Source organism: Mobula birostris, chromosome 4 (genome assembly GCF_030028105.1).
Source record: "Mobula birostris isolate sMobBir1 chromosome 4, sMobBir1.hap1, whole genome shotgun sequence".
Lineage (NCBI taxonomy): Eukaryota > Metazoa > Chordata > Chondrichthyes > Myliobatiformes > Myliobatidae > Mobula > Mobula birostris.
The window spans coordinates 4,444,354-4,457,209 of record NC_092373.1 but is presented as its reverse complement, the minus strand read 5'-3'; positions in this window follow the sequence as shown (position 1 = coordinate 4,457,209).

The following is a 12,856-nucleotide window of genomic DNA, read 5'->3' as shown; positions in this document are numbered from 1 at the left end:
GAGGGAACTTGATGATGGTGAGGACAATATGAGTGAGGTTGATGTTTTGGAGCATGTCGATATTAAGGGAGAGGAGGTGTTGGAGTTGTTAAAATACATTAGGACAGATAAGTCCCCGGGGCCTGACGAAATATTCTCAGACTGCTCCACGAGGCGAGGGAAGAGGTTGCTGAGCCTCTGGCTAGGATCTTTATGCCCACGTTGTCCACGGGAATGGTATCAGAGGACTGGAGGGAGGCGAATGTTGTTCCCTTGTTCAAAAAAGGTAGTAAGGATAGTACGGGTAACTATAGACCAATGAGCGTTACCTCTGTGGTGGGAAAGCTGTTGGAAAAGATTCTTAGAGAAAGGATCTATAGGCATTTCGAGAATCATGGTCCGATCAGGGACAGTCAGCATGGCTTTGTGAAGGGCAGATCGTGTCCAACAAGCCTGATAGAGTTCTTTGAGGTGGTGACCAGGCATATAGATGAGGGTAGTGCAGTGAATGTGATCCATATGGATTTTAGTAAGGTATTTGACAAGGTTCCACACGTTAGGCTTATTCAGAAAGTTAGAAGGCATGGAATCCAGGGAAATTTGGCCAGGTGGATTCAGAACTGGCTTGCCTGCAGAAGGCTGAGGGTGGTGGTGGAGGGAGTACATTCAGATTGGAGGATTGTGACTAGAGGTGTCCCACAAGGATCTGTTCTGGGACCTCTACTTTTCGTGATTTTTATTAACGACCTGGATGTGCGGGTAGAAGGGTGGGTTGGCAAGTTTGCAGACAACACAAAGGTTGGTGGTTTTGTAGATAATGTAGAGGATTGTCAAAGATTGCAGAGAGACATTGATAGGATGCAGAAGTGGGCTGAGAAGTGACAGATGGAGTTCAACCCGGAGAACTGTGAGGTGGTACACTTTGGAAGGACAAACTCCAAGGCAGAGTACAAAGTAAATGGCAGGATACTTGGTAGTGTGGAGGAGCAGGGGGATCTCGGGGTACATGTCCACAGATCCCTGAAAGTTGCCTCGCAGGTGGATAGGGTAGTTAAGAAAGCTTATTGGGTGTTAGCTTTCATAAGATAGAGTTTAAGAGTCGCGATGCAATGCTGCAGCTCTATAAAATTCTGGTTCGGCCACACTTGGAGTACTGTGTCCAGCTCTGGTCACCTCACTATAGGAAGGATGTGGAAGCATTGGAAAGTGTACAGAGGAGATTAACCAGGATTCTGCCTGGTTTAGAAAGTATGCATTATGATCAGAGATTAAGGGAGCTAGGGCTTTACTCTTCGGAGCGACGGAGGATGAGAGGAGACATGATAGAGGTGTACAAGATAATAAGAGGAATAAATAGAGTGGATAGCCAGCACCTCTTCCCCAGGGCACCACTGCTCAATACAAGAGGACATGGCTTTAAGGTAAAGGGTGGGACTTTCAAGGGGGATATTAGAGGAAGGTTTTGTACTCAGAGAGTGGTTGGTGCGTGGAATGCACTGCCTGAGTCAGTGGTGGAGGCAGATACCTTAGTGAAGTTTAAGAGACCAATAGACAGGTATATGGAGGAATCTAAGGTGGGGGCTTATATGGGAGGCAGGGTTTGAGGGTCGGCACAACATTGTGGGCCGAAGGGCCTGTACTATGCTGTACTATTCTATGTTCTATGTCCTATGTTTTATTTCACCTGGTCCAAATGGTGTGCACCTCAGTGTTCTATAAGAGTTTGTTGAAGAGATCATGGAGGCATTATTGATGATCTTTCAAGAATCTGTAGATTCTGGAATATTTCCAGAAATCTGGAAAATTGCAAATGTCCTGAAGAAAGGTCTCCGTCTGAAATGCCGACTAGTTCTATTGAAGCTTCCTCGTCTGCTGAGTACTTCCAGCAACTTTTGTGTGTTGCTTTGGATTTCCAGTTTAGACAGAATTCCTCGTATTTATAATAATGTAAGCATAGGATATAAACTTATGGAAATATATCCAGTAAAACACACACTAAATCTGATGATGCAGTTAATATTCATTGGTTCCGAAAGACTGCACTGCACAACTTGGCGGTCTAAAGACTGCGAATTTGCGACACAGATATAAACATTTCTTCTCTTCTGAGTTTACAGCACGTTATAGTCTAAGGTTGTTCTTTGTACGTTGTCTCCAACAATGACACGAAACCTGTACGGAGAGTATCATTTTAATTGAAAAGACATTGTACTGAGACAGTGACATTCTCTTGACCTCGGAAGTCCGTGGTCAATGGTACTAGTTGTCGCACAAACTGGGGTCTTCCGTAGCTGTTATGAATGACCAATTCTGTGCCACGTCACATCCTTTGAACATAGGAGCACAAGAACATAATGAATAGGAGCAGGAATAGGACATCTGGCAAGTCAAGCCTGCTCCGACATTCGGTAAGATCATGGCTGGTCATGACACAAAGGTTGGAGGTGTTGTGGATAGTGTGGTGGGCTGTCAGAGGTTACAGAGGGACATTGATAGAATGCAAAACTGGGCTGAGAAGTGGTGGAGGAAGTTCAACCTAGACAAGGGTGAAGTGGTTCATTTCGGTAGCTCAAATATGTTGGCAGAATGTAGTATTAACGGTAAGACTCTTGGCAGCGTGGAGGATCAGAGGGATCTTGGGGTCCGAGGCCATAGGACGCTCAATGCTGCTGTGCAGGTTGACTCTCTGGCTAAGAAGGCATACGGTGTATTGGCCTTCATCAATTGTGGGACTGAGTTGAAGAACTGAGAGGAAATGTGCAGTGATATAGGACGTTAGTCAGACCCTACTTGGAGTACTGTGCTCACTTCTGGTCGCCGCAAGACTAGACGGATGTGAAAACCATAGAAAGGCTGCTCAACAGATTTACAAGGATGTTGCCTGGATTGGGGAGCATCCCTTATATGAACAGGTTGAGTAAACTTGGCCTTTTCTCCTTGGAATGACGGAGGATGAGAGGTGACTTGATAGATGTGTACAAGACGATGAGAGGCATTGATCTTGTGGATAAGTCAGAGGCATTTTTCCCAGGGCGGAAATGGTTGCCACAAGTGCTCATAGATTTAAGGTGCTCGGGAGTATGTACAGAGGAGATGTCGGGGGTATTTTTTTTTTTTTTTACGCAGGGAGTGGTGTGTGCGTGGAATGAGCGACCGGCAACATTGGTCGAGGCGAATATAATAGGGCCTTTTAAGAGACTTTTGGATAGGTACATGGAGATTAGAAAATAGAGGTGTGTGGACGACCCAAGTAATTTCTAAGGTAGGGACATGTTCGGCACAACCTTGTGGGCCGAGGAGCCTGTATTGTGCTGTTCGTTTTCGATGTTTCTCTGTTTCTTTTTATTTAATACTTTATTTTCAAACTTTTCAAAATGTCGATGTTTCTAAGCCATAGATTCATCTCCAGCTATCTGCATTTTTTCCCCAAAACCGTAAATCCCCTGCAATGCAAAGATCTATTCAACCTATCTTAAATATACTTAATATGGTAGCTTCCACTGATTCAATGGGCCAATAATTCCACAGATTCATCACTCTCTGAGAAAGGCAGTCCCTCCTCATCTCCGTCCTAAATCTACTCCCCCGAATCTTGAGACTATCACCCCTGGTTCCAGTATCAACTACCAGTTAAAACAACTTTTCTGCCTCTATCTTATCCATCCTTTTCATAATTTTATATATTTCTATAAGTTCTGGTCTGGTGAATCCAGCGAGTACAATCCAAGGCGCTTCAATCTCTCTTCATTGTCTAAATCCCTCAGCGCTGGGATCAACCTGTTTAACCTCCTCTTTATCACCTTCAAATTCAGTATCTCCTTCCTCAAGTAAAGCGACCAGAACTGCAGGCAGTACTCCAGGTGTGACCTCACTAATACGCTTTGCAATTGCAGCATAACCTCCCTGCTTTTAAATTCAATCCCTCTAGCAATGAAGGTCAACAATCCATTTATCTTCTAGATAACCCGCTGCACCTGCAAACCAGCTTTTTGAGATTCATGCACAAGCCCTCATAAGTCCCTCTGCACAACAGCCTCCTGCAATATGTAGCCCCCTGGTAAGCCTCAGGCTCGATCAGCTTGCTTTCATCGAGGGTGAGCAGTCTTCGCCCCGCCAAACTGTGTAACAAAGTTTGTGTAGACGCTGTGTGTACCCCACCACGCCAAATAACAGATACACCATACGTGATTAAATGATTACACTTTATAACTCTTACTTTGACTATGCAGATAGTAAAGGAATAAAATAAGAACTGTTTAACTGCGTTTTTAAAGAAAAAGCGCGCCTTTATTATTAACCAGTTCGTGCACACATAGTTGGAGCTCTTACAGAACAGTGCCCCCTTCCTCCAGTCGATGTCCTCCGAATTCCGCCCACCCACGAATGGGACCACCCTCGTTGATCGACGAAACGCTCTAATCGAGTCTGTCCTCGTCTCCTCTCCTCGCCGAAGACCCTGGGCCTCGGACTCCCGCTCGTGTTCCGTTCCGTCTCCCAGCTTACTGTATCCCATCTCCTCTCTCTGTCCTCATTGCGCCTTTTGCCCCAAAGTCCGCGAAAACCATAGCATACAGACAAATAACAAAGAATAACATCTATCCCAATTGGTTAGCAAATGAATACAAGTCTCATTATCAGTAATTATAATCCAAAGCAGCTGCTGGAGAGAGATCCACTGTCTCAGCAGTTAACGTCACAGAGATGCCATTTCATTTTTAACATAACAAAGAATCCATTTATTAGCCTTAGCAATAACATAAAAGAAGAAACCTCGTTCAAATATTTCACTTTTTCAATAATATCCTGCCCTTCCGTTTTTCAAGTGGATGTCCTCGCATTTAACAAAATCATACGCCATCTGCCATGCCCCTGCCTACTCCATTAAGCTCTCTCTGTGTCTCTGTGGACTCTCTGTATCTTCTGCACAATTTGCTTTTCCACTCAATATAGTATCACCAGCAAACTTAGATACAATACGCTTGGTCCCCTCTTCCAGATCGTTAATACAAATGTTGATCTATACACCTGTGGCACACCGCTCACCACTGTTTACCAACCAGAGTAACACCCATGTACCCCATCTAGCTGCTTTCTATTAATTAGCCAATCCTCTACCCATGCTAAGATGTCACCTCCAACTCAATGGATCTGTATGTTATGGATGTGTCTTTTATGTGGCACCTTAGCAACCGCTTCTGGAAATCCATGTAAATAATGCCCATCCGTTCCCTTCTATCTAATGCGTTGGTTTTATCTTCAGAAAACTCCGTACCTCTGTCAAAGAAGACCTGCCTTTGCTGAATGCATGTTGCGTCTGCCTGATGGATCCATTTCTTTCCAGATGCCACGCTATTTTTTTTCTTTAATGATATCTTCAAGCGTTTTCCCAAATACAGATGTTATCCTAACCGGCCTATTGTTACCTTGCGTTTGCCTACATTCTTTTGTGTACAGTGACGTGACATTCTCCTTCTTCTAATCCGTCGGGAGCTTCCCGGAGTCCAGAGAAATTTGATAAATTATCACCAACATTTCTAGTATAACTTCTGCCTTTTCTTTCAGTACCCTAGAATGCCCATTAGGACCAGGGGATTTATCTATCTTCATGCCCACAAGTTTACTCACCACAACCTATTTCGTGATAGCTATTGTATTGATGTCCTCATCTCCCATTGCATCTAGAACATCTCTCTTTAGCATGTTAGACGTGTCCTCCACCATGAATAGGAAAGGTACGTCGCATCATTTATTTCTCTGGTTAGTGGACGATTTCCCTCCACGTTTCTCTAACGTAGTGGGGAATCACGTACGAGGCAAGTTACAGCACTGGTTTGCCACTGCCCTCTGCCGGGTGAGTTTCCAAAGAGATCACCAGCTCGTAACCCAGCACGGATGGAAAGCGTGCAGGGGCGCCGGCTGGCTGGATTCGAACACAGACTCTTTCGACCCGAAGAACCGACCATGGACAGTGGCACAAAATAGTTATTCAAAGCCTCTGCCACTCCGTCATTGCACAACATAAGTTCCTCCTTCACGTCCTCCAAGGAACCTATGTTCACTTTAGCCACTCTTGTCCGCCTTATATAATTATAAATGTTTTTACTTATCCGTTTTATTTTCTGCCAGTTGATTTTCATAATCTAGCTTCCCTTTATTCATTGCTCACTTCCCGATTCTTTGTTGCTTTTTAAAGTTTTCCCAGTCTTTCAGTTTCCCACCAGTCATGACGATGTTATATTCACAAGCTTCCGGTTTGATGTCTTCTTTTAATTGCTTTGTTTTCCGAGGCTTGTGGCGTAGTGGCATCAGCGTCTGACCTTGGGATTCGATTCCAGCCAGCGGGCACCCCTGCACGAGTTTCTTTGGAAACTCTCCCGGCAGAAGGAAATGGCAAACCACTGCTGCAACTTTCATCGTATACGAATCCCCACTACGTCAGGGACGCGTGGAGGGAAATCGCCCGCTAACCAGAGAAACTCCGAATCTGATGTACCTTCCCTTCCTTGACAATCACACAATATAGCCTGTGCTCCCGGTCTACACAAGACAGATCCTCCGTCATCCCATTGTTCAGACATAATACAATGGTTTTGAATAGAACTATTGCACCCTTCCTGGCTATTGGATCTTACTGTAGATCTTTTACGTCCACTCTGCCGAAGCTGCCTTCTCATGCTAGCGCAGGCGTGTGAATATCTCACAGCGATACGGGTCCCGCCGGCTCCCTTCGCCTGGTTTAGCTTGCCTGTCGAAACGGTCCACAAATGTGTGGCTGGTTTCGCATGCAAGCAGATACTTCGAGTCATTGCTGAAAGCTGAGTGTCCAAAGGGGAGTTTGGACACCATAAACCCCATCATCAGAGTTGCTGCACGTCCCTCATCACCATATACCCATATCATAATTAATTATTAACATGTAGCTGTAATCAATAATCAGGTTTGTTCTTTGTTCTCAGATCACAGGGAGATAAGGTTGGCAAATGGGAAGAATCCCTGCCAGGGCAGACTTGAGGTTTTCTTTAACGGAACATGGGGAACAGTTTGCTCTGATTCTTTTGGCATGGGGAATGCACAAGTTGTTTGCTCCCAGCTCAACTGCGGCTCGGCAAAATTCATAGAAAGCAGCGCTGCATTTGGAGAAGGGACTGGACCGATCTGGCTGGATGACGTGAGATGTCGGTTGGGCGACTCACTTTTATGGCAATGCCCATCTTCATCATGGGGCCAGCACAACTGCAAACACGAGGAGGATGTTGGGATCATTTGTTCAGGTAACTATATCGTCATAGCGTTGTAGACTGCGAAACAGGCCTTTCGGCCCACCTACCCGTGCCTAACTATTAATCTTCCTGGCCCCATCGGTTCGTACCCGGATAATAGCCCTACAATTCCCTTCCATCCACGGACCTATCCAGGTTTCTCTTAAACGTTGAAATAAACCCTTTCCAACAATTCCACAGACTAGACGTCCCACACTCTGAGTGAAGAAATATCCCCTCATGTTTCCGTTAAAGACTTCACCTTTTACCCTTAAACCATGAGCTGCAGTTCTAGACTACCTGAACCTGAGTGAAAAAGCCTTTTTTGAATGGATCCTATCTAAGTGACTCCTAACGGTGGTTATCTCTAACAAATCTCTCCTCATTCATCTAATTTCCAGAGTATAACGTCCTACCATATTTATCCTTTCCCCATAACTCATATCCTCAAATCCTAGTTGCATAATTGACAATTTTCTCTGCACTCTGACAATGTTATTGATACCTTTATTGTATTATTTATCTGTAAACGTAAGGACTTGCATTTGGAATATTTCACTGAAATGATGAGTTGAATGTTTTACAGAAACATGGCCATCGAAACCGCTAATTGGGAAGGTCAAGGAGAAGATAATCAACCCATTTCCAAAAGCCTCCGGTAGTTACTGATATTTTCATTATTCAAAATATGCAACATGCATACTTTTGTTTTTCTTTTTTTTTCCCCGTGCTTCTTGTTTTAAGGCGTTTTCTCTGTTCCTGGTCTCAGAAGGATGCAGAATTTTCCTCCCTCAATTTCACTTTTCCGCTCTCAATTCATCTATTGTCGCGTCAGTGCAGGGGAATATTTAAATACAATGTAGGCCAATTAGCTGCTTTAGCAAAAACTATAGAACTTTCTTTCTGAATGTTTTGTAACCAAAAGTTCGAGATAGACTAAATTTGGAGAGTATCGGAACGTTTAACTGCAGAAGGACACAAGATTGTGTGCCATACATTTCCGGCGGATGGCTTAGATACCAAAAAAACAACTTTCGCGTTCAATGCAAAGATTATAATGACGCCGTTACAAATCCTAGCACATCTTTTGCTAAATTCTGAATTCCAGCGTGACAGGGCAATATAGGATATTACATAGCTGTATGCATACTTGATTTCAATGAAAATATTGACAACATCAGAGTGGATCAACATATTGTATCAAACGTGTTGTTCTTCAACTTTATTGTCCGAATGCATCCAGGAACAATTAGCATCCCAAAACATTAAACACATGATTCATCCATAGAAGTTGAGAGGGAGAAGTGGATACATAGGAATTCCAGTACAAGTTAATTCCCAAATAAAAACTCGTGCGTCTTTTCTTTTAGACCTGCGGCTCGTGGCGGGGTTCGATAATTGCTCTGGAAGGATTGAAGTTTCCTTCAATGGGACGTGGGGAACGGTCTGTGACGATTCATGGGACAGACACGATGCTGCTGTCGTCTGTCGCCAAGTAAACTGTGGGGATCCAGTCATGGCTTCCGGGGGGATATTGTTCCCTCTTGGAAACGGCACTATTTGGATGGACGAGGTCAAATGCAAAGGGAGTGAGAATTTTCTGTGGGATTGCCAATTCTCTACATTGCATCGTCATGACTGTGGGCCCAAAGAAACCGTCGGTGTGATATGTTCTGGTCAGTATTCGAATGATGCTACTACTTTTCGTCAATTCCACTTTTTTTTGTCATATCTTAATCTCTTATCACAACCCTAGAATAGACCCTGATATCTTCGAATGGGTATCAGAAAATTTACCTTTTCAGCATTGGTTGTCCTCGTCCTCAGCTGCTTGTGCCGTTCTACATCTATGTTCAACACAATTTTCCTTCTCTGCATATCTGTAATTTCCTTTCAGCGTTTATTTCCCTTGAAGCCCATGTTTCAACCCAGCTTTCCATATCCTACTTATTAAAATTTCACACTCTATTTGCACCCCTGTGATGCTGCTGGTGTTCGAATTCAAATCTTCACACAACCTCGAACTTCCCGGAAAAAGCCTGGGTGAGATTAGCATTGATATACTTTTTTCTTCACTAAACAGTACTTTTAAGTTTACGTATAACATTATAATGTTCAGAATTAAATTCAAATCCTGACAAACGCAAGGAAATATCACTTAATATAGTTTGACATTTTTGTCCGCTCTGATAGCTGAATCCGTGATTTAATGAAAGGCATGTATTAATACTCATTTACTTGGGGAGACATCACGGTCACAGGCATTTCTGGCCCAAAAAGACGGCGCCGCCCAGTTACAGTCATGTGACAAATTCATCTAATAACCCCGACATCTTTGGAAAGTCGGAGAAAAGCCACGTTGTCAGGGGGAGTAGGTACAATCTACATTCAGGCAGCAGTGGAATTGAACCGAGTTTTCTGGCGCTATGCGCTTCCGTGCTGCTCCTGACAAAATGTATTTAAATTTGTTTAACGTCTTTCTTTCAGATCACCAGCCACATACGCCGTCTTTTAGTAATCTGAGAACCTTCATTTACGCCATCCCTTTCATTCTTGGATCTTTTCTGGTCATCGTTTCTCTCCACTTGATCAAAAGCCAACGAATACAGTTCCAGAATGGTTGGTAATCTATTCCCATCACCTTGATGAATAACTGTAAATTAAGTTAACATTCATCATGTTGATTCCTTGCTATTTGGTATGTTCAAAGAATTGAGAGTCCATAAACACATAAATAGACTCTTAACTGCTGTCAAGAATACTCAGGTGTCGACTATTTAGGCGTGGATTGTAAATGTATTTTTCCTTGTTAAGATGAGCTGGAAAATACAAGTTGGCTCCACAACGCAGCTTGGAGTGTACTGTTGCATGCAGCGTTTGTAAGGCCAAATCATGCTGTCAGGCTTATCTGATGGACTAGATGGACGGAAGAAACAGCACATGGATGTAACGCGGATGTTGTTGCAGAAAGAAATACACTCTGGGAGTTGGGATGACTTTACTGACTGAACTCAGAGCATTACGGCGCAGTACAGGTCCTTCTGCCTGCGATGCTGTGCCGACAATTTAACTTACTCTAATTTTGATATACCCCATCCCGCCCACATAACTCTCTATTGTTTTCTATCTCCTCTGTGCTTATCTAAACGTTTTGTAAGTGTCCCTCGTGTATCCGCCTCTAACACCACCCGTGTCAAGACGCATCACTCGCCGCTGTTTTTATTTTTAACTCGAACACCCAACCGAAGATTGCGAAGAACGTCCTCTCTCTCTCTCTCTCTCAGTCCACCCCCCCCCCCCCCCCAACCCCGCCTCTTCTCTTTCTCTGTCCGTCTTGTTCACCGGATAAACAACCCTTTTCTGGTATTTCAGGCGATAAGAAATCACGGCCTTCTACACACAAGTTTGCTGAGCCGTTTTATGAGGAGACCGACATTCAGGAGACTGGGCCTGGAGTCGGTAATTATATTGAAACAGTATGCATCAGTTATCTTTCAGTGTGAGTGAATTTTTTTATATCAAGTCCAGGGTTTTCCTTCATCAGGAGATTCGCAATCGATCAGCTCAGCAGATAAATTAGAATATTATCTGGACGGTGATTTGCATGGCGACCAAAATGAAGACAGGGAAGGTAAGTCCCATAATTTCCCCCTCACAATTGTCTCATCAGAAGAGAGAGAAATAGGTCATGGTTTCAGAACCAGACGCAAGGACATTACAACTCACAGCAACGAAAATAATTAAAATGGTTATCAATCAAATACAGATTGAGCAAATTTGAATGAGAATACCATAACGCATTGCAGCGGATTTTAGCCACTCTGCACATCGAGTCTACTACCAAGAGAAGTATGGAAAATTTCGGGAAATCTAATCATTTGGCAGTACCTAGAAAAACAAAGAACAACAGGGACAACAACACAGCTCAGACAATATTTCAGATCGAAACAATTTCATCAGGATTATCTCAATGGAAGTACTGACGCTTTTGCACGCAGCTCACGGTAGCAGACACAGAATTCGATCTTTCAAAGATGTACGTATTAACTTTTACTGTTATTGAGGCTTTTATCTCTGATGCTTTTCCGTCAACCTTGAAATGCAATTACTTTCCTCAAACACAAAAATAACTCATCACAACGGGCGATAGATATAAAGAACTGACCGGAGAAACTATCTCTGCCTTCTTTGGAGGATGTATAATAAACATGCTGCCAGAAGTGTCTCGTGATATTAACCTAGTCTTGTAAGATAGGTTGTAAAATCAAAATGTGTACGCTCAACTGCGGCATAATCTCTACTTATCCCATTTACAGTTGCCGTAGTCAACTCAACGGGCCATAGAACATGGAACAGTACAACAGTCGAACTTCTGGTTCACAATGTTATGCCTAACTAATTATAGCAGTGATTAGACCTCCAGCTTAAATGTCCCAAAGATCACGATGTTCTTTTTCTGTGTGTCTATGGGCAAACCTCTCCGAATACAAACAGACAAGTCACTATTGATCCTATTCACTTTATTCTTCAGGTTGAGCGCAATTTGCGAGACATGGTCAAACACCTCACTATAAATCCCACACAGATAACTTCCTCATATTTATATTCAAATATTACCTTTGCCTGCCCGAAAATCTCAGTCAAGTAAGACACAGCCTCTCTAGCAGTAAGTCATTATAACTCCTCCCAGTTAGGCTGTGATGATAAATCCTATCCCTATGAATGCTTTCCATTATCCTTCCTCTAGCTAACGTGACGGTAACAGGTCCATGGTTTCCAAGGTTATTCCCGTAGTCTCTATTGGATAATAGAATGTTAACTAATTTCAGTTTGCTGAGACATCATTTGCTCCAGACAGGACATGAAAACCTTGGACATCGTACCTTTCTCAATATGTGGTTTATTTCCGACCGTGCATGGCGGAACTTATCTACGTACATCTTCTTCAATCGATCCAACAACATGTCTCTCTTTTTATCCAAATGCTATAGCATATTAGAAACCTTCTTATTCTTCACATCATTCTCCTTTGTCGATACCAACGCACAGTCAATTACACATTCTCCACCTCCAAATGCATATTTCCTCCTGTATCCTTGAGAGGTTCAAAGCTCTCCATAGTGATCCTTTTGCACTTAGTTTATATATAGAATACCTTACGTTTTTCTTCCATTCTGCTTGACAATGTCATTTCATGACTTTTAATGGATCTCCTAGTCCTCTTCATTAGTTATTTCCAAAATTCAAAGATTCAAAGTTAATTTTATTTTCAATGAATGCAGGTAGACACACACAAAGAATTGTCTTTTCTAGATAGCCATAAAATAAAGAAGGACATAGAGATAGTATATAAAACCATAGAACCCATCTTCTTTATTATCTTGAGGGGATCTATTTTATTTTTGTTTCCTTTCTGTACTTGACAAAACATGGCAGCTCTCTCAATATCCGAGGTTCATTTACCTTGCCATCCTGTAGTTCCCTCTAACCGCTGTCAGTGCAGTTTGTCTTTAAACACCCTCTACATCTGCGACATAGACTTGCCCTAAAATAGCTGTTCTCAATTTACTCTCTTCAGTTGTCGCTTAATCATTTTGTAGTTGCCTAGGTCTTGTTGA